A 22,044-nucleotide genomic window follows, 5' to 3' on the forward strand; every position below is an offset into this window, starting at 1 on the left:
TGCTACACTTTCTGTTTCTTCTTCTCTTGTGTGGGGTATCATAACAACTGCTTCCTGCTTCTCTGTGTCTTGTGCAAGAAGACGTGACCCCACAGTGGGACCAGCACTCAGGTCTTGTCAGTTCTTGTCCTGTGCTTTCTACACTGTTCAGCCAAGGGAAAGGGGACTGTCTGCTTAATTAGCTGATGTTGGTAAGAGCTTTGGAGATACAAAGCTCTTGATAAGAGCTAATCCCCTTAATCTGTGTGGGGGTGATGTGTGAATGTATTGTACAAGGCAAATAGCACTGGGGGGATTGGCCAGGAATGCAGGGCAGCACACGGAGCGTGCACGTGTTTGCGTGTGTGCACACGCACACATTGTTCATGCTCCCTTCGAAGGTGCTGCAGACATGATGTGCAGGGATTCGTGCCTCAGATGGGGCTTGGAGGAGATGCCCTCTGTGTTTTTCCATCCCAGAAATGCTGATTCTTTTCTCGGTTGGAAGGTGGCTCCAGGTCCTGGGGCAGGGAAGCTCTGAGCTCTGTGGGAAGGGAAGGATTTGAGAGCCCAGTGTCAGGTGCGGGGTGAGCTTTCTGCCTGCTGCCCTGCTCACTGTCTCAGGATGCTGAGACATTTACAAATGTCCTGATAATCCTTCTGGCAAAGTTGCCAGCCTCACTATAGCCTTGAAATGGGGAATCTGTGGACTCAAAGACACGCTGTTCTGTTTTGACTCAGCAATGGACAATCTATTTTCTCCCAGGAGTTTAGACTTAACCTTAAGTTATCAAGTGGTTCACCCTCCCCTCTGTTCACTCCCCTCTGCATATGTAAGCTCTGCCTGCATCCTCTCCCACTTTCTTCTGCGAGCCTTCCCTGCGGGCAGTGATGGGGACAGGCCCTCAGTGCAGTGACTGGCCTGCCCGCCATGTAGGCTTGGCTCCCCCAGAAGCAGACCCCAAGTGAAGACAGAAGTATGTGCAAATGGTTATGTGGTCGGTGTTCCTGGGAGCCACTTAGAAAGGGGGTTATGTTGTTTAAAAAAGTCCACTCATTTGCCTGACTGAAGAGTGGAGAAGTGAGACAGGGAATGGAAAGAAGATCATCAAACTGTGGCCACCCAGGGCCCAACCCCACTGGGGCACAGTGGAAGAGTATAGAGCCTCCTGAGGGCAGGGTGTCCTCATGGCTACTAGCTAGGGTCTAGCACTAAGGGCCTGTCCCATGTACATGGGCTGCATGAGCCCCAGAGACCAAAAGTTCTTGGGTGAGCCAGAGGTGCCTGCATCTGTAAAGCCCCCAGATCAGCAAGTGTGAGAGAAGAGAACACGGCCCCACGGCTGCTCCTGGCCAATCTGAACTACTGCATCCCAGACCCAGGCTTGGCCATTGCAGTGAAGGCAGCTCCTGTGGTCATAACCCCACTCACATGTACATGCCAGCTACCCTCTAGGTTCTAGGAGCATTTTTGCAATTTTTATTTATTGAAGACACTGGAGGTGATCTGATTTATTAAAACCATAAGCAAATATGCATTCATCGTGGGTTTTTCCTTTGTGTCAGGCACCGTGCTAAGTGCTTTTTCTGCATCTCTCATCTTGGTCCTTTTGATATCCCATGAAGTAGGTGTCGTTATTCTTATTTTCCATTTGAGGCAACTGAGGCAGAGAGTGGTTAAATGAGTTTACGCAGCTTCACCCAGTACCATACCATCTTTCCTGGCTGCGCTCATGATCCGAGAGCTTGGTTCTGCCAAATGGCACTTCACAAAGCATTGAACAGGTTGGGTGGGCTACTTCTGTGGGCCTCCTGTGTGTAGACACCAAAAATAAGACTCAGTCCAACTAGAAGTCAGTTAATTATGCCCCAAGCCTACGGATTGAAGGGTACTTGGGTCTTGATGGATGGAAGCTGCCTCTAAGTCGGACTCTGAGGAGTGTTGTAGCCCCTCGCCCTTTGATGTATTTGTCTCTGCCTGGCAGGGCCTGGCAGCTGCCTGGGCTCTGGCTCTCTTCTCTATTCCAGGAAGCCTAGCCATGCCAGCTCTGGCTTGTCACTCTTTTTGTCCCAGGGAGCCCCTAGAGATCTCTTAGTAATGCATTTTACCTATGGGGCCTAGCTGGCACTCTTCCTGCCCCTAGGGCCTGGTACATGATTTTGCCATCAGGCTTTGTGATTGCAGCTTGTGGGCGGGGAATTCCCCAGTGTCTTCTTTAACTGGGTGCTCGGTTTTCATTTTAATCTGACAACTGAAGAGCTCTGGAGTAGGAGCCAGGAGATCTTGATTTAAGTCTCACTCATTGCATATGTGTCCTCGTACTTACCTCTCTCTGGGTCTAGTGTCCTCATCTGATAAATCATGGGATCTAGTATCCTTTCTGGGCCTGAAATCCCAGGAGTTGGGGAGAAGCAGGAATTGGGTTACAGAGCAGAGGGTTACCAGTTGGTTTCAGAGGCTTCTCTCTTCTGGGACTCAGCTGTCTGCTGGCTGACAGATCAAGCACCCAGGATCCATTGCATTAGATCAGTCCAGGACCTTGGATTCTGCCAGTCCTAGGCGCTTCAGAAAATCCCTGCCCTTACCTCTTTATGGTGATGGGGCAGGGAGCAGAGGGAAGAACTTGGGAATTGGTGCATGGTGGGGATGGGGAAGAGGGCTGTGGACGCAGCCATATTTGAGCCACGGAGTCTCAGGAGCAGAGGGGCCTGTGGAATGGGCCAGGCCATGATGGATTGTGACTTCTCAATAATTGAGAAGTAAGGGATTGTGGGTCAATAATCCCTTTACTAAGAGATCCCCAGGTGCACCTTAGCTGGAGCTCAGTCATAAGGGCAGCAGTGGAGAATGGAGCTTTCATAAGAGGTCCTGAGGAAGAGCCTATTGGATTGCTCTTTCAAATTGTCCATGACAGACATATTCCTCAAGGAGCCATTATCTTCAGATGGAATCTGGATACTTTGGTCTGTAAGATTTGACCCTAAGCTATTCAGCCAGGATGGATGGAATAGGAAGTTGGCCCTACAGTGTCTCATGGCCAAAGTGGTTTGGCCATGGTGGCCAGGAAGGGAGGCAGAATGTTGAGGGGACAGCAGAGGGATTGAAGATGGGTATGCATGAGGCACCAGACTCCTCCAAAGGTTTTGGAAAACCAAAGACTGGCCTGTGAAACCATGTCAAGACCTTGAGGCAGCATGCCTCAGATATGGGAGTGGGCTACTCAGATTTTATGAGATACCTCTTTTGTCTGAGGCAATGAACCAGTGAGCTTTCCTGGCACCAAACAAGCTTATAATAACTACAATTACCTGTGCAAGTGATTCCAGTACCCCTGTGCATCAAGCAGTTTTTATTGGGCTTTTGCTTTGGGGTTTCTTAAAGTCCCCTCTAGCCTCTGCTAGAATGGTCAAAGAGGGTTCTAGAATGGCAGTGGACAGGTGTGACTGGAGCAAAAAGTTCACTTAGGGCAGGGGTTCTCCTGGGGAACTTTCTCTGAGCCCCGTGAATGTTAGCAAAGTGTTATGTGTATGTAGTGATGTGTGTTTCCTTGGTCAAGAGCATAAAACCTTCAACCAGAGTTTCAAAATGGTCTTTTGTCTCACAAAAGTTTAAGGTTAAGAACCCCAATCAGTCTATGAAAGCAGGGCTGTGCCTGCTTTGCTGTCCATTGTATTCTTAGTACCTAGCTTAGGTACCTGGCACTTGGTAGGTGCTTAATAAGTAATGGTTGGATGAATAACTGACTAAGAGGAATAATGGGGGTCTAACTCTGTCACCCAGGCTTGTGAGTGCAATGGCACAATCTCAGCTCACTGCAGCCTCTACCTCCCAGGCCCAAGTGATCCTCCCATCTCAACCTTCTGAGGAGCTAAGACTACAGACATGTGCCACCACACCTGGCTAATTTTGAAATTTTTTGCAGCGACAGTGGTATCATTTGCATCAATGGTGCCTGGTTGGAGGTGATTGGATCGTGGAGGTGGATTTCCCTCTTGGTGCTGTTCTCATGATAGTGAATGAGTTCTCATGCAATCTGGTCATTTATAAGTGTGTGGCACTTTCTCACTCTTCCTCCTGCTCTGGCCATGTGAAATGCTTGCTCCTCTTTTGCCTTTGGCCATGCCTAAGTTTTCTGAGGCTTCCCCAGAAACAGATGCTGCTGTGCTTCCTGTATATCCTGCAGAACTGTGAGCCAATTACATCTCTTTTCATCATAAATTACCCAGTCTCAGGTATTTATGTATAGCAATGTGAGAATGGACTAATACGAAAAATTGGTATCAGGAGTTGGGTATTCCTAGAAAGATGCCTGAAAATGTGGAAGCAACTTTGGAACTGGGTAATAGGCAGAGGTTGGAAAAGTATGGAGGGCTCAGAAGAAGGCAGGATGGTGAGGGAAAATTTGGAATTTCCTAGGGACCTTTTGAATGGTTGTGACCCAAATGCTGATAATAATATGAATACAAATAGCCAGGCTGAGGATGGGTCAGATGGAGATGAAAAACTTACTGGGAACTGGAGTAAAGGTTACGTTTACTATGTCTTAGCAATGAGCCTGGCTGCCTTGTGTCCCTGCTGTAGGGATCTGTAGAACTGTTGATTTTGAGAGTGATTATTTAGGGTATCTGATGGAAGAAATTTCTAAGCAGCAAAGCATTTAAGATGTTGCCTGACTTCTTCTAATGCCTATGCTCATATGTATGGGTAAAGAAATGACTTACATTTAAAAGAAAAGCAGAGCATGAAAGCTTGGAAAGTTTGCAGCCTGGCCATGTGATACAAAAGAAAAGCCCATTTTTAGGGGAGGAATTCAAACAGGCTGAAGAAATTTGCATAAGTAAGAAAGGGCCAAGTGCTGATAGCCAAAACAGTGGGGAAAAGTCCTTGAGGCATTTCAGAGACCTTTGTGTCAGCTCCTCACATCATAGGCCCAGAGGCTAGGAGGACATAATGGTGTCATGGACCAAGCCTGGGGCCCTGCTGCCTTGCACAGCATCAGGGCACTGTTCCACACAGCCCACATTCCAGCTCCAGCTGAGGCTCAAAGGGGCCCAGATACAGCTTGGGCCACAGTTTCAGAGGGTACAAGCCATAAGCCTTGGTGGCTTCCACGTGGTGTTAAGCTGGCGGGTGCACAGAGTAGAAGAGTTGAGGTTTGGGAGCCTGTGCCTGGATTTTGGAGGATGTATGGAAAAGCCTATTTGTCCAGGGAGAAGCTTGCTGCAGGGGCGGAGCCCTCATGGAGAACCTCTACCAGGGCAGTGTGAAGGGGAAGTGTGAGGTTGGAGCCCCTACACAGGGTCCCTACTGGAGCACTACCTAGTGAAGCTGTGAGAAGATGGTCACCATCCTCCAGACCCCAGAATGGTAGATCCACCAGCATCTTGTACCTCATGCCTGGAAAAGCTGCAGGCACTCAGTGCCAGCCCTTGAAATCCACTGTGGGGGCTGAACCCTGCAGAGCCACAGGGGCAGAGCTGCTTAAGGCCTTACGAGCCCACCCCTTGCACTAGTATTCCCTGGATGTGAGAAATGAAGTGAAGGGAGATTATTTTGGAGATTTAATATTTAATGACTGCCCTGCTGGGCTTTGTACCTGCACGGGGCCTATAGCCCCTTTCTTTTGGCTTATTTCTCCCTTTTGGAATGGGAGTTTTTACCTAATGCCAATACCCTCATTGCATCTTGGAAGTAACTAACTTGTTTTTCATTTTACAGGCTCATAGGCAGAAGGGACTTTCCTTGTCTTGAATGAGACTTTGGACTTTTGAGTTAATGCTGGAATGAGTTAAGACTTTGGGGAACTGTTGGGAAGGCATGATTGCATTTTCCAATGTGAGAAGGACATGAGATTTGAGAGGGGCCAGGTGTGAAATGATATGGTTTGAAGCTGTGTGTCCACCCAAATCCCATGCGGAATTGTAATACCCAGTGTTGGAGGGGGGACCTGGTGGGAGGTGATTGGATCGTGGAGGCAGATTTCCCTGTTGGTGCTGTTCTCGTGATAGTGAGTTCTCATGAGATCTGGTTGTTTAAAAGTGTTTGGCACCTTCCCCACTCTTCCTCCTGCTCCGGCCATGTGAAGTGCCTGCTGCTCCTTTGCCTTTGGCCATGATTGTAAGTCTCCTGAGGCCTCCCCAGAAGCAGCTGCTGCTGTGCTTCCTGTACAGCCTGCAGAACTGTGAGCTAATTAAATCTCTTTTCATCATAAATTACCCAGATCAGGTTTTTTTTTAATACTGAAAAGAGTTAACAGTGTATTATAATTTATTTTATTAGAAAATCTAGGAAGTTTGCAGCCACCAGCAGTTCTAGTGCAATTTCAGGTGCAATTGGGAGTCTGGGAATCTTGGTAGAGCTGTTAGTGTAGCGAACCTTGTATGTAAAATACATGCATACTTTTGATAGCCCATGTTAAGGTGCCTCTCTCAAATTGACCTCATTGGTTTCATTCTCAGCAAAATTGGCCTGGGCCACCCCACATGGCTTTATTACACCTGATGTCAATGCATATTCTCTTTTTACAGTAAATTCATGTCCATCAGAAGAATTAAATTTGACATACATGGCATCAGGGCCTTCACAGCCACCATGTTTTCTCCTTGCCATCCATTTTGTTCTTACGAAATTCTACTTTGCTTCCCCAGGAACTTTAGTCATTTTTCTGAGTTCTGTTTCTCCCCCAGCTCAAGACTTCCTTGTCTCGAGCCACCATAGCCCAGTACCCATGTATCGCCCCTCAGCCACTGTAGTCCAGTCCCCATGTACTGCTACAGCCCTGTTCCAGGGCCACTCCCCCACCCTCGGCTGCCTCCCTGTCCTCAGATATTTCTTTATAGCAGTACAAGAACAGACTAATACAGATGGAGTCTCTCTGTGTTGTCCAGGCTGGTCTCCACCTCCTGGGCTCAAGGGATCCTCCTGCCTTGGCCTCCCAAAGTGCTGGGATTACAGGCGTGAGCCACTACACCTGGCCTGGGAAAGCTTTTAATGTAGATGTTTATAGCCTTGTGGAAAAGTTCTGATTTAATTTTTTAAATAAATATTTATTGATAGTTAGCTCCAATCACGTGTCAGGTATTGTAGTATTATTACTAGTACTTACTGCCACTATTATTTCCTCAACGACTACCAACCACTATTTATTGGGCATGCATGATGTGCCGGGTATTGTACTCAGCCCTTTGCAATATGATCTCATTCAATCCTTATAACCATCCAGTCAAGTAGATATTATTACCCCCCTCTTACTCATAAGGCTCGGAGAGCAGTTACGTCACTTGCCCACTTTCATGCAGCAACAAAGTAGAAACGCCCTAATTCTAACCCAAAATCAGCCTAACTTCAAAACCTATATCCTCAGCCATTATTTGATCTTTGGGGATGGGTGGCTCAGAGCTGAGAACAAGGACTCATGTTTCCTGGTCACAGTTTGTTGCAAACCCCAAGCTCAAAGCCCCTGTGAAGTAAGAAAGGAACACGATCATGCCGAGTCTTGGGTGAGGTCAGGAAGGCCGCTTGGGGTGGGCACGGTGAGTCTGCAGGGTTGGTAGATGATCTTGACAATCGTCTCCTTAGTTAAGCTTTTCACACGGTCCGTTTTCTCTAGTCAGCTGAGTGTTTGGAGGCCTGTAAGCTCCCCTGCTAGAGAGGATCAGGGGATCAGGCACTTGCAGCTGTCAGGGAGAAATATCTGAATTATTTGAACAGATAATAACAGGATAGTGTAAGCTTGTTTAGTGCAAGGAAACTCATTGTAACAGAAATCCCCTCCCAGATCATCAATGGGCATTGCAGCTAAAGGATTTTCTGTGAGGTGGACACAAAGAAGACTTCTCCAGAGCCCAGGCAGTGGGGCGAGGGAGGGTCTGGGCCATCAGGACCCAGAAGGAGTGGTGGTCCTGGCATCCTTAGGGGCAGATGAAAGGCTATGGGAGTTGGGTTAGTGTGCCTTTGCCTTAGACTGGGAGTTCCAAGATGGAGTCGTCTTATCTCAGGCATGTGCTAATTATATAAACTTGCCAGTCATTGTTCTTTGGGCTTTATTCTCTTCCTCTCTAAAGTGAAGGCACTTGATTGCATGACTTTAGTCAGTTCTGACATGCTGCCATTCCTAGAGACTTCTCAGCTGCAGTGGCAGGACAAGGGGCCTTTGTAATAATTAACATGGGTATGGTGTATGGCTCGTGCTTGTCTTTAAGTATGTCTTTTATTATTATTATTTCAAATTTTATTTCCCCCAGGCTGGAGTGCAGTGGTGCGATCTCAGCTCACTGCACCCTCCATCTCCGAGGTTCAAGCCATTCTCCTGCCTCGACCTCCTGAGTAGCTGAGACTACAGGCCCATGCCACCACATCAGGTTAGTAGTAGAGATGGGGTTTTTAGTAGAGATGGGGTTTTGCCATGTTGGCCAGGCTGATCTTGAACTCCTGACCTCAGATGATCCACCCACCTCGGCGGCCTCCCAAAGTGCTGGGGTTATAGGCGTGAGGCACCGCACCTGGCCTTATTGCTATTTTTAACTGTAACAAATGTGCAGCCACCACCAGCACTGGGATGTGGTCCATTTAATCTTCTCAACAATCTCATGGATTAGGTATCATTACTACCCCCATTTTTCAGATAAAGACAAGAGGCCTAGAGAGGGTAAGTGACTTGCCCCAGGTCCCACTGCCTTTAGGGGGCAGAAGTGAGACACTTGTCTGGGTAGTTTGACTTCAAAGCCATTCCTTTAACCCCCAGGAAGACTTTTCTCATTTTCTTGAGCAAGTCTCACAGCAAGACATACTCTTCCAAGTCCAACCCAGATCGTCCACAGATATATGCATATCAAATGGAAATGCTCTGTCCTGTACGCCCTGGTAGTTCTCGTTTTCCTTGCTCTTGGCTTTCTGTTTTGTGAGTGTCATTATTGTATTAGTTTCCTGTGGCTGCAGTAACAAATGACCAGCAAACGGGTGGCTTAAAATAGCAGATATTCTTTCACAATTCTGGAGGCCAGAGGTCTGAAATCAAGTTGTCAGCGGGGTCATGCTCCTTCCAAGGGCTCCAGGGAGAATGGGTTCTGTGCCTCTCCCAGCATCTGGTGGCTTTGGCTGGTCCTTGCTGCAGTCTCTGCCTCTGTGGTCATGCTGCCCCTTCTCTTCTCTGTCTGTCTGTCATAAGGATACATGTGGTGCACTTAGGGTCCCCGTGATAACCCAGCGTGCTCCTCCTCTCTAGATCCTTTGACTTAATCACTTCTTTTGCCATGCAAGGTAACATCCACATGTTCTGGGAGTTAGGTCATGGGGGCTGCCTTTTAACCCACTACAGTTATGGACTTGTAAATTTTTACAGATTTCGGTGTATTTCAGTCAGTTCTTCTAACTATTCTTTTTGCATCTCAAATTGTCCTTGAAGCCAGCCCCTTGTACTCTTTTTTTTTTTTTTTTTTTTTTGATACAGAGTCTCACTCTGTCACCAGGTGCCAGGCTGGCATGCGGTGGCGCAATTTTGGCTCACTGCGACCTCCGCCTCTTCAGTTCAAGCAATTCTCCTGCCTCAGCCTCCCGAGTAGCTGGAACTACAGGTGCGCGCCACCACGCCCGGCTAATTTTTTGTATTTTTTAGTAGAGACGGGGTTTCACCATGTTGGCCTGGATGGTCTCAATCTCTTGACCTTGTGATCCACCTACCTTGGCTTCCCAAAGTGCTGGGATTGCAGGCGTGAGCCACCGCGCCCAGCCACCCCTGTACTCTTATAAATTTTATTTTGTTTTTCAAACAGGGTCTTGCTCTGTTGCCCAGGCTGGAGTGTGGTGGTGTGATCATGGCTCACTGCACCTTATCCTCCTGGGCTCAGGTGATCCTCCCCACTCAGTCTTCAAGTAGCTGGGGCTACAGGCATGCACCACCACACCCAGCTAATTTTTAATTTTTTGTAGAGTATGGGGTCTTGTTATGTTGGCCAGGCTGGTCTTGACCTCCTGGACTCAAGTGATCCTTCCGCCTTGGCCTCCCAAAGTGCTGGGATGACAGGCGTGAGCCGCTGCGCCCGGACCCCTGTAGTCTTTAGGCATGACCCCATCGGTCTGTGAACAAGCCCATGCTCTCTGACACAAGATGCCACAGGTTTATGTACTCCTTACTCCCAACCTGGAATTCCTCCAAGTTACCCTAATTTCTTTCAGTAGGAAATGACATTTGTTATTTTCCATTCTCTTCTATTTCATTAAAGAAAAACACTGATTACTATCTACTGAATTGATTTTGTGGACCTACTTATGGATTGTCACCCACAGTTTGAAAATCACTGTCCTGGGCTATTTTGCCCTTCTTTACTTTTGTCACAAATTTAGGAACTTCCTTCCCATTAGAAAGTGAGGCATCTGCAAATACAGGGCCAAATCTTCAGCCACCGGCTCTTCCATGGCTGCAGCATGGGATCTGCACACAGAGGGCCTGCATGCCATTTAGGGACCCTCAGAGCCCCTGCTGCCCTCCGTGGCACCTTGCATCTCTTCTGGGCCCCTCTCCCTTCCTCCTCCACTTTCCCCTTCCTCCTCCTCTTCCCTCTCCCCCTTCCTCCTCCCCTTTCCACCCTGTCCCTCTCCATCACTGCCTGGCCTTCATTTTGCCATTCTAAGAGGCTAATGTGAAAATTGCTCACAGATGGCACAAACAGTATGGAAAAGAGCCTCTCTCTTCATTAGAGCAACACAAGATAGTGTTTTTAAGTGATTAAATTGTTATAGCAATAATTATGCTGAAATCCAAACATCTCATCAGACTGCTTCAACCTCTCACCAAGGGCTCTTGAGGGCCCCTTGGGGTTTGCCGGGACCACCCCAATGGAGAGCCCAAGAACGACTGTCCAGGCCTTTCTGGACCTTCCCCATGGGGTCCCATGGGGCAGAAATATCTGGGTAGTGTTAGGGCCTCCATTGGCGGTCACTCCCTCTAAGCAGATGTAGAGGTCCTGGCCCCAAGCTAGGCTGTAGCTGAGTTTGTCTTTGGTGGTCATCCCATCCCCGTTGGCCTCCACCTTGTCCCATAGCCACTCTGCACTCTGAGTGCCGCAGGTGCTCCTAGAAGGCTGTCCTGCTTGCCCCTCCTTGCTGGCCACCCCTTGTTCTAGCACCCTGGCCGGAGTCAGCTGTCACCAAGGGAAGAAAGGGAGCCGGTTGAAGTCCTCTGAAGGACAGACACTTCATCTGATACCCTGCTGCAGAGTCTGGGCATTCCCTGGGGCACCCTGGGAATTGCTCTCAATGTTGTCCTTCCTCATTCCCCATTAGTGTAGAGCCCCATTTCTTCCTTCCAGGGCTTGAAACAGCTCCCACCTCACCTCCTGCCCTCCAGCTTCTCTCCTGGCCTGCTGCTCCAGGAAAGAAAGCACAGAAAGCTAGACACAAATAAAGACACCTTTATGTATCTGGTTATCTTGGGGGTGTGGGGTAGAGATTTAAGAGAGACTTAGAGAAGATGAAATGCACCTGGTATGAAAATTACAGACTAGCAATCACAGACCTCATTTTAAATAAACGTGAAAATGAGACTTAAGGCGCAGTGGCTCACACCTGCAATCCGAGCACTTTGGGAGGCCAAGGTGGGTGGATCACTTTAGGCCAGGAGTTTGAGACCAGCCTGGCCAACATGGTGAAACCCTGTTCCTACTAAAAGTACAAAAATTAGCCAGGCATGATGGCAGGTACCCGTAGTCCCAACTACTCGGGAGGGTGTCAGGAGAATTGCTTGAACCAGGAAGTGGCGGTTGCAGTGAGCTGAGATCACGCCACTGCACTCCAGCCAGGGTGACAGAGCGAGACCCCATCTCAAAAAAAACAGACTTAGGTTTCATATGGTGGTCGGTCAAAGGTGTCAGGAAAGAAGGAAAGGAGGAAAAGAGGGAGGTCAGAGCAAAGGCAGTAGGGAGGGAATGGCAAATGAGCACCTGTCCAGAGAGCGGACACAGAGACAAGGAACAGAAAGCAGGGAGAGCAGAGCCTGGGGAGGCGCAGAGAGTTGGGCCATGATGTGACGTGGCGGTTGGTCACTTACTCACTGGCCCCTCTGAGCTCTGTTTTGGTTTAGGGATTCCAAGTGTTGTTGCCTCTTCTCACATCTGAGATGCTGATTAGTCAGCTCTTCTGTGGCTCTTTCTCTGCATCTTTCTGTCTCCTTTCAGTGGGCATAGCTCATCTTTCCAGTGGAGGAAGCATTTTGGTCTGGGTTTTGGTGGGCAGAAGTCAGAGCTGGCTTATGTGCTCTTCCCTTCTTACTCCTGGCTCCAAACAAAGTGCCAGGGTGTGGTGGAAACTCCGTGTGTTTGGCAGGAGGGTGGGCGGCTGGCTGGGTGAATCAGAACTTCCAGGTGGAAGCGATGTGTTAGAGGAAGGACTGGTCGGGGGTAGAGACAGCGGCAGATGGGGTGTGGTGAGGTGTGAGTCAGTGATGGCCAACCCTGCCCCACCCCAGGCTCTGATGAGCGGAGACTTCCCAGTCCATCTTCTATTCAGATTCTACTTCTAATCAGAAGTAGACACAATATTTGAAGAAATAGAGAAGATAAACTTTTATAAAAAAATAAAAGATAAACTTCATCTGCTGGGGTAGGATTACATCAAGGAGGATGAAATTAAAGGCTTTTCTTGGAAAGAGATCTCCAGGATAATTCGATGGAAGACTTTAGTTATTTCAGATTCAAAGTGTCCCCCCCGCAACAAAAGATGCTTTAAAAAAGAATTAATTGATTTGAGGAGTCACGTGAAAATATTATATACATGTATCTCTTCGGGTCCTTAGAGCTGCTGTTGGTCTAGAGAGCTGCCAGCAGCCCAGGGAAGGGGGCTTCAATGCCCTGCCCTTTTCTTGTGTGCTGGTGACAGATGACCCAAGTCTCTGCCACCAAGGGAATGGAATGAAGGCTGCAAAAGGGAAAATGGGCTTAGATTCGACCTCAGGAAGAACTTGGAACCATTTTACCTGCTTCAACTGGCTTGGCACACTTTATTGGAAGGAAACTGATGAGCTCCGCTCCCCTTAGATGAGAGAATGGCATGTCTTATGTGAGTGAGGATGTGAGCTCTTCAAGAGGTTGTGCTGTCTCAAAGCTGCACAGGGCGGTTCTAGGACCCGGGATCTTTTGGGCTTACCTCTGGTCCCCTGCCACACTGACACTGCTTCCGGGGTGCACTCAAGTCTCCAGCTCGCCTTGATCCAGGCTTTCCCCAGGGAACAGTAGGCTCCTAGGCATCCCAGGGCTCATTCCATCTGTCCCTCTGCCTGAACGCCCCATTTGGATCCAATCTCAAGGACTCCACAGCTGCTGTGCACTCATCACTCTGGACACACAGTGTCTGGAAAACTCTCTTGCTGGACTTCCAGCCCTTTCTCCCTTGATCAGGGCTCATCAGGAGGATGGCAGACTCCCATAGCCAGGGCCTTGTCGGGCAAACAGATGAAAGCGTTTGCCTTATGAACTGCCCTGAAGAAATATGGCGTGATGTGATTGACAGGAAGCCAGCTCTAGTGGTGGTAAGCACCGATGGTCAGCACACCGTTCCTTATGTGCCAGCTGACACCACAGAGGCCCAGGGGGCTCCTCCACTGCCCAAGGCCCTGGGTAGATGCCAGGTGGCAGGCAGGTCTGGCCTCCACTGCCCAGGGCCCTGGGTAGAAGCCAGGTGGCAGGCAGGTCTGGCCCCGTTTGTGCTGATCTGGTCTTGAGAGCCTCGGGCTGTGTGTCTGGGGTTGCACAGCTCAGTGTCCTTCTATGTCGTGTCACCAGCACACTTTATCTACCGTTGGGTCCCCGGGGCTCAGCACAGAGTAGGAATTTCATTAATATTGGCTGATGATAAACATTATGGATCCCAAGTTAATCCAGTTCTTCCTTCATTCCTTCATTCACAAGAAATTATAAATCTCACCATTTACTTACAAAACTGATTTTAGAAGGGATCCTGCACTTTCCTGATCTTCCCCAAAGGAGAAGCCACATAGTGTGGTGTGAGGAGAGCACCAGGCTAGGAGTAGAAACCTGGGTTCTGGTCCCAGCCCTGCCTTGCACTGGCCCTATGAATGTGGGCACTTCCCCTCCCCGAAGTCTCTGTGTCTTTCTGCACGAGGCAGGTGGGGTTGTGCCGGTTCCTTCTGATGTTTCCTTTCCCTCCCCTTCCCTGCTCAACCCTGTGCCTTTCAGAGTACACCAGGTTGGGAGGTGGAGTGAGCCTGGCAGCTCCTGAAGACTGGTTTCCTGGGGCCCAGGAGGCAGGCCCTGCTGGGGTGAAACTGTCAGCATAGCTGCTGCCCACTCCCTAAAAGACCTAAGGGCAGGATGAACTTGTGGTTTGGAGCCCCTGGTGCAGCCCTGCTGGACCTCTCAACAAGGGCCTGGCTCAGTCTTGTCTGGAGTGCCTGAGCCAGACAAGCAGAGAGGGGCCCCTGAGAGCGGCCCCCATCTGGCTGCACACTCTCCTTTTCCAGCATGAAGTCATTCTTCAAGTCATAACATATTTCCTGAGGAATAAAGGTGAAGACAAACTCCAGAGTGAACTTCTAAACTCATGTCAGGGTGCTGCCAGCCATTTGCTGTGCTCCTAATTCCTCTGAGCCTCAGTCTCCTTATCTGTCAAATGGGCCTGAGAATGCTCACTGTGGAGATGGTGAGAGACAATGTATATGAAGCCCTTTGAAAGGCACAAGGAGCTGTATCAGCATCAGCCTCGGCGGAGAGGAGGCAGCCTGTGCCGGGTGCTAATGCTCCGCTGGTGGCAGAGGGCGCGTTCCCAGGAGTGGTGTTATCCAGGTGGCTCGAACATGGTGAGAAACTCTGAGGCTTGGCGAGCTGTGAGGTGGAGGAGGCTGAGGGCATTCTGTCCCCGTCACCTGGCCCTTCATCTGACATCTCTGGCCCAGGCCACAGATTGGAGTGCTGTTTTTACCTGTGGTTGGAGGAATCATCGATTTTGTCCCAGAAATACATCTTTAGCCATGGCCCCAGGAGCCCCCAGCCACCCCCGGCACTACTCTGTGCCTCTTAGCTGACCTTTCCCTTGGCTGAAACAAGGGATGTGACTCTTGACATGCTTATTTGTGTTCCCTGGGCCTCCCTGACCACCAAGCACCCCTCTGGGTAAAAGCACACCTTGGAGATTGTAGATTCCCTGAAGCCAGGAGCTGTGCTCCCGAGGGCCCTCCTGACAATGTGCGCATTGTGCAGAGAGGGAGGGCCATGGAAAGGTTGGTGGTCATGATGACACAAGTGTTAGCAGGGCCTCCCTGGGGTCCTGGCCTGTTTCACTGATGGGTGGAGGAAGAGAAGGACATCAGCTCCTAGGGGCCTGAGGAAGGCAATTTCTTGGGACCCAGGTGACTCCAGAGGTCTTGGCCATGGTTTCAGCTGTGGGCAGAGGGACTTCTTCAGCGAGGGTGAGAAAACTCATGCTCAGTTCTCTGTTTTTTCTTATACCATGAAAAATAAATGTGAAGTAAAGAGGGTTTCAGGGAAAGATCCATCCTTCTTCCCTTCCCTCCCTTCCTTCCTTTCTTAAATATTTATTAAGCAAACTGTACTCATCTTATGCTGTGCTAGGACACTCGGAGTGGAGGACACGTCTGCTGCCCTCCTAGGAACTCACAGTCTAGTCAGGTAGATGAAATAACCACTGAGCAAGGCAGCAGCAGGAGGCGTGCGGCCGCTGACGGAGGGGCGTAGCCATTCAGACCCGGGTGAGCTTTGGGAAGCCTGGTGTAGCCACGGAGGGCATTGTAGAGGAGGTGGCCCAGAGCTGGGCCTTGGAGGATGGGAAGAAGTTGGAGAGGTGGGGAAGGTGAAGGAAAGCATAACTGAGAACAAAACTGGCGTAGGGCAGTGGCTGATGATGGGAGTTTGAATCCTGTTTATACCATGAAATATCCATGCAGCCTTGACAGTTCTCCTTCCTTCAGTTTCTTCACTAGAAAAATGAGGACAATAACAGTCTCCATCTCCTAGGGTTGTTTGAGGATTAAATGAAATAAAATGTGAACTACCTAGGGCCAAGGTTGTTCCGAGTACACACACATTCAGAACACATCAGCTACTGTCATTCCTGCCACTGCTGGTGCGACCGCCTGACTTCTGCCTTCCAGTTGCTGCTGCTCTGTCCTCCTGCCCTCCCTGCCTTGACCCTGCTGTGATGAGAAGGCACCTGCAACTCTCCTCTGGGCCACATGTGCACCTGGCCCTGTGCTCAGGCTTCCGGCTAATCCCCAGTCCCCAAGCAGAGGAAGCCAGAGCTTCTCAAGAGGGTGTGAATTAAACCCAGCTTCCCTCCTGCTCTTTTCTGATTGTCCTGATTGTCCTCCAAGGCAAAAATTTTCCCTGCCAGGCCCGCTGCTGTTTGTATTGACAGCTCCAGCCACCTTTTCCTTCCAGCAGCTCCCCATGCTGGGCGGCTGGGGAGCTGGCCTTTTGCTAGGAGAGGGGGATGTGATTCCCTCAGAGGCATCTGCCCATCTCCTCGGGAACCTGATATTTTGTCTGCACCAGGGCAGGGGCCTCTGTGCTAACTGGGCCTATCCCAGTTGTCCTAGTGCTAATCCAGTTTCATTGCACCGGCAGTTGGGCTGGCAAAGCTTTGGTGCAGGGTACCCAGCACCAAGATAAAAGGCACGTGGCATTTGTGTGTTGGGGAGAAAGGGGTACTGTGGGCACCAGGCAGCAGGTGTCCCTTCCAGCCAGGGTCTAGGAGCTCTTCTGAGCTCCTGCAAATGAAGTGGCTGGGAGGGTTTCCTCTCTTCCTGCCCAGCCCAGCCTGGCTGCAAGCTACAGAGTCTTCCTCTACCCCGCTCTGTGCGGGGGCCCTGAGCCCCCTCTTACCTGTCAGCCTCTGGGGCAAGCAGAAGGCCCCATGGCCCAGTGCCAGAGATAAGCCCCTTGGGAGTAGGCAAACCAGGCCTCCTGTGACCTGCTCTTTAACTCAGACAAAAGACTGCCTGACTACTTTGTGGTGTGTTTCTGAAAGCAACTAGAAACGTGCTTGAAGAAGAGCAGTGAATAAGAATCTCTTTGGGTTGCACGTGCTACTGGCAGCCCACTGGGAAGAGGAGGCAGCCCAGGCTCTGCACTGTCAACAGTTCTGCTGATGGTTCTTAGCAGCAGCCATCTCCAGCCTTTCCTGCTCTGCCAGGAAAAAGTGAAATGCGAAGAAAAGCAGATGCCTGCCTCCTCTTCTAAGGGTGTTGGGCTGAGCTCTGGGTGGCTGGACCCTGTCTCAGGAGCCAGGTAAGGGGGAACTCTCTTGGGAGAGAGCTGTGATGGTCCATACATCCATATTGTTTTGAGCACAAATGAGCAAATGGTTTAAAATTAGCTTAGCCTACTTCAAAAGTCTCCTTTTTTTGTCCCTTTTGTTTGACACCATTGGATGCTGATGTCGGACAGCGTGTTATGTTGGAAAGTTCACTAACTGGGATTCTAGGTCCCGCGTGGGTTCCAGAGTCCAGGTTTCTAGAGTCCTTGGGCAAGGCCCCTCTCTTGAGGGACCTGCTTTTTTCTTCTATAAAATGAGAAAGTGCACCTGGGTGATCTCTGGGTTTTTGGGGAAGCACTCACTCCAGCCGAGCAGAAAAGAATGTATGTGGACTGCAGAGTGCTGGTGGTCCTAGGTCTGGTTCCATCTCTTATTTACAAGCTGGGTCGTGTCTCTCAGCCTCAGTTCTCTCATATGAGAATGGGAGTAATCACAGTGCCTGCCTCTCGGGGACATTGTGAGAATGAACAGAGGTGCACACATAGCCCTTAGCACAGTGTCCAGCTCCTAGACAGCACTCAGTACAGGTCTGCTGTGTTTTGCTTTCATGGTAATTATCACTGTGGTCATTTCATCATCCCGTCTAGGCCTGACAGCGTTGCCTCTGCGACTCATTGGGGATTCCCCAGTGCTTCTCAAGCTTCTATTACTTGAGGATCATGTCAGAAGGCAGATGCTGACTCTAGGGTCTGGGGTGGGGCCTGAGTTTCTGCATTTCTCATGAGCTCCCTGGGGATATGGATACCGTTGTCCACGGGCCACACTTTGAGTGGCCAGGATGTGATGCTACTCAAGAATTGATGCCCAGCGTAGGTGGATGTGTCACCCAGGGCCAGACCTCCGAGTCAACGGGAGCCTCTTAGGGTCCAAGGACAGAGTTACAAGCCTGGTAAACTCAGCAGCTGCCTCCCCCTACCCTGCCCTCACCCCCAGGACAGTAGACAGCATAAATATCTCATCAGACAGCAGTGAGAGGGGACAGAGGCCTTTGGGGACAACGAGGTCGGGAGAATCTTCCCAGCTGATTTCATGACAGGATTTTAAAGATGATTCTTTCCTTGAACTCCTAATTTTCTCATAATTTAGGGCCGATTTTTTTTTTTTGAGATGGAGTTTCACTCTTGTTGCCCAGGCTGGAGTGTAATGGTGAGATCTCGACTCCACGTCCCAGGTTCAAGCGATTCTTCTGCCTCAGCCTCCTGGGTAGCTGGGACTATAGGCGTGCTCCACCACACCTGGCTAATTCTGTATTTTTAGGAGAGATGGGGTTTCTCTAAGTCTGTCAGGCTGGTCTTGAACTCCCAACCTCAGGTGATCCGCCCACCTTGGCCTCCCAAAGTGTGGGATTACAGGCATGAGCCACTGTGCCCGGTCCAGGGCTGATTGTTAGTTATGATTGGCTCATGAGTGTTGAGCTTGTCTCTCCGATTATGCTGAAAATGCTTTGAGGACAAATGTCTTGTTTCATATTGCTCTTTACCCCAGAGCTCCTAGGACACTGCTGGGCTTACAGGAGGCACTGGGTTCCATTTGCCCTGCAGACCCCCAGCCTTGGAGCTTGGTTGGGGTGGGGATGAGAATACCAACTTGGAGTCAGGTGGTCACAGGTTTGAAGTCCTGCACGATCATACACTGTTGTCAGGGGCAAGCTTCCTACCCGCTCCAAGCTTCCTCATCTGGAAATGAATGGCAATGCCCACTGCCATGGGCTGAATGTTTGTGTCCCCTGGAATTCATGTGTTGAATCCTAGCCTCCAGTGTGATGGTATTAGGAGGTGAGCCTTTGGGAGGTCATAGATGTGGAGGCCTCATGAATGGGATGTGTGCCCTTATATAAGAGACCCCAGAGAGCTTGCTCTCTCTTTCTACCATTTGAAGATACAACAAGCTGACCGTCTGCAACCTGGAAGAGAGGCTTCACCAGAACCTGACCATGTCTCACCTTAATCTTGGACCTCCAGCCTCCAGAACTGTGAGAAATGAATTTCTGTGGTTTATAAGCCACCTCGAACTACGACACCCTCCTCCTAGATTTATAAGGCTGAATTGAGTTAATGAGTAAAGATTGCAGCTCAGAGTGGGGTTCTGCTTCTGTGCTCCGTGTCCCCTTCTCATCCTCTCTTTTTGCTTCTTGTCCTGTGTTGTCAGGCTGGACTGTTCCCTCTTAGAACCCTGGAGCTGCTTAGAGTTCCATGCTCACCCCTGAGGGCTTCACTTGCTTCTCGTTTCCAGGTTAGCTCCAGGTGTGAGAGATAGAAGTCTAACACTTGTCCCTGTGTGTCCCAGCCACCTTCTTTCTGCTCTTGCTGCTCTGTTTATCTTGCTCAAAACGTTGCTCTTCCAGGAATAGCACTCAGCTCACACCACCCAGCATGTCCTGGGGATGAGTGGAAAGGCACCCCCAGAACTGAGGGTTCCTGATTCCGAGATCTGCAACCCCTTGCACTACCACCAGCGTCCCCCAGGGCCTCTGTGTGCTCAGAGTGGACAAGCCTTTCTCCACCATTGGGGAGACTGGAGTGTCCTTATCTCCTGCTCGAGAACAGCCGGCTTGGGGGTATTGATGCTATGACCTTGTTACTAGCTCATGTCTTAACCCACCTTGGAGTTCACAGATTGTTTCCTTTGGCCTTTACAAATGAGCTGTGAGGCAGGCTGGTTATATCATCACCCTCATTTAATAGGTGAGGAAACTTAGGAGGCACATGAACAGAGGACAACACCTTGGTCATCTGACCCTAAGTTCAGTGCCCTTTGCCTTGGGTGGCAGCTGCCTACAGGGCCACTAGCGCCATGCAGAAGAGTAGAGTCAACCAAGAACATTGTATGTTCGGTGACAGTGAGTTCAGAGTCTTTTTGGCCTGGAGCTTCGTTTAAGATGAAGTGCCATCAGCAAGGTAATTATCATTATGGCCATATTTAAAGCACTTAAATAGCCATGTCAGGCTTTCAGAGCCCTGTAAATCAGAAACACAGTGAGTACAGGGCCAGGCCTCATAGGACTCCCAGGCCTTCTCGATGGGGGAGTGGAGAGAGCCGTTGCCTGGGATAAAGAGGACTCCCTGCAGACACTGGCCCCTCTTAATCGCTGCCCAGGCCTTGTTCTGTGCACATGAGCACGTGTGTGTGATCGCACATACCTGCCTTTGAAAGGCTTTGACTTAGACGTTGCTCTCTGTCTGAAGCTAGGCTGCCACATCTGCTATTGATGGTGTTCAATTAGGGACCAGAGAAGCTTTTAACTTTTATTGTTTATTAATAAAGATAAATTTGAAGCATCAAAAGTGTACTGAGTTGGCTTTTTTAAGTAAAGAGGGAAATGAAAGTGGCAGATCCCCTCAGATGAAAGGGGATGGTCTGTGTTAGCATTAGGAAGCCCCTGAGCAGGGAGCGGCTAGGAGGGGAAGGGCAAGTTTCTCCATCTCCCTGCTGCTCCTGTGGGGTTTGCTGGGGAGATCCAAGCATAGGCGGAAAGGAAGCCTGGCTGGGCATGGAGATTTTTTGAGATAAGGGCTCTGCTTGCAGCACTATCTCACAGTGGGATGTGTGAAAGACGATGCCAAACCTCTGAGCTGATGCAGACTGAAGATCTGTGAGCTCGGGGCGGGGGGGGGGGGGGGGCGGGGGGGAGGGCGGGAGAAGGGCTCCTGGGGAGAGAGAGCATAGTGGTTAGCAGGACAGAACTTGGAGGTGGCCAAACGTAGGTTCAAATCCTGGGTGTTTCCACTTACGAGCTGTGTAATGTTAGAGCAGCGGCTGCACCTTTCTGAACCTCATCTCTAAAATGGCGCTCTTTAGACCTGCCTTCCAGTGTGTGCGCAGATTAAACACAATAATATATGTAAAGTGCTTGGCGTCCTGCCTGACAAGTTGTAAGCCGCCGAATAAATGGCAAGAGGGGGCCTCTGGTGCCCTGTGTTTCCTGACACACTTTCTGTCACTCTAGCATCGTTAGAGTGTTAGTTGTTGAACATGACAACTAACGTGTACTGAGACCCTACTCAGTGCCAGGGCTATGCCTGAAGTTCTGCAGCAAACAGGAGGTGGAGCTGGCATTCAAACCCAGCTTTCCCCATTCCGAAGCTTCCCCCACACCACCCCGCCACCATCCTGTCGTGCCACTTCCTAGGTTGAAAGGCCTCCACTTATAACACAGAGTCCCCTCCTCCCCCAAGGGTTCTGAAGCTTCTGCCAGGGCCATGCCGTGCCCTTTCTGGAAAGAGCCCTCCCAGACACCAAAGATTCTTCCAGCCTGCCAGCCTGCCTGCCTGCCTACCCCAGAGACTCTTCAGAGAGACTCTGTTCCTCTAGGGACCGACTCAGAGTTGAGTCTGTCAGACAGGAGACCTGTTGCTTTGTCTGGAAACCCCAGTTATTTGGAGACAGCAGATTTGGGAACTGAAAAGAGACAGAGAACAGAGTCCGGAGACAGTGGGAGGTTCCTTGTGAGAGCTCTCAAGAGACCCTCCTGGGCAGGAAGGGGCGATTCCCCTTGCCAGGGCTTCTCTCCCTCCTCTCTGCCAATCTCCCTGCCCAGCTCACAGAGTCGCCAAGCATGTGACCTGCCTGCCTGCTTGAGCAGGTGGTCAGACTGAGCATCCATCGTCTCCAGGGAAAGCGAGATGTGAATATCCTCCCTGCACTTCAGTTAGCTTTGCCTTGGCTGCCAGGGAGAAAAGCCTGGGAGAAGATGGACCAGGGAGGCCAGAGGACCTTGAGCAGCCATGGGGCTTGTTTCTTGCCCTCTTTCCCTTTTCAAGGCAGAAGAGATAGGAGGGCAGCTG

General features: G+C 50.1%; 1 protein-coding gene and 1 pseudogene across 1 annotated transcript in view; one reads left to right on the plus strand and one right to left on the minus strand.

Moving 5' to 3' along the window:
* The window catches only part of GRIK4 (glutamate ionotropic receptor kainate type subunit 4), a 388,236-nt gene that overhangs the window by 12,197 nt on the left and 353,995 nt on the right, over positions 1 to 22,044 (plus strand). Inside the window, exon 2 of the mRNA XM_021671204.2 lies at positions 8,224 to 8,340. The gene's annotated coding sequence lies outside the window, so the exon portion shown is untranslated. The remainder of the gene's footprint in view (positions 1 to 8,223; positions 8,341 to 22,044) is intronic.
* Positions 6,248 to 6,593, minus strand: LOC105729679 (elongin-C-like; annotated as a pseudogene).

This window comes from Aotus nancymaae, unplaced genomic scaffold, assembly GCF_030222135.1.
Source record: "Aotus nancymaae isolate 86718 unplaced genomic scaffold, 86718_ANA_hifiasm-v0.15.2.pri h1tg000012l, whole genome shotgun sequence".
Taxonomy (NCBI): Eukaryota; Metazoa; Chordata; class Mammalia; order Primates; family Aotidae; genus Aotus; species Aotus nancymaae.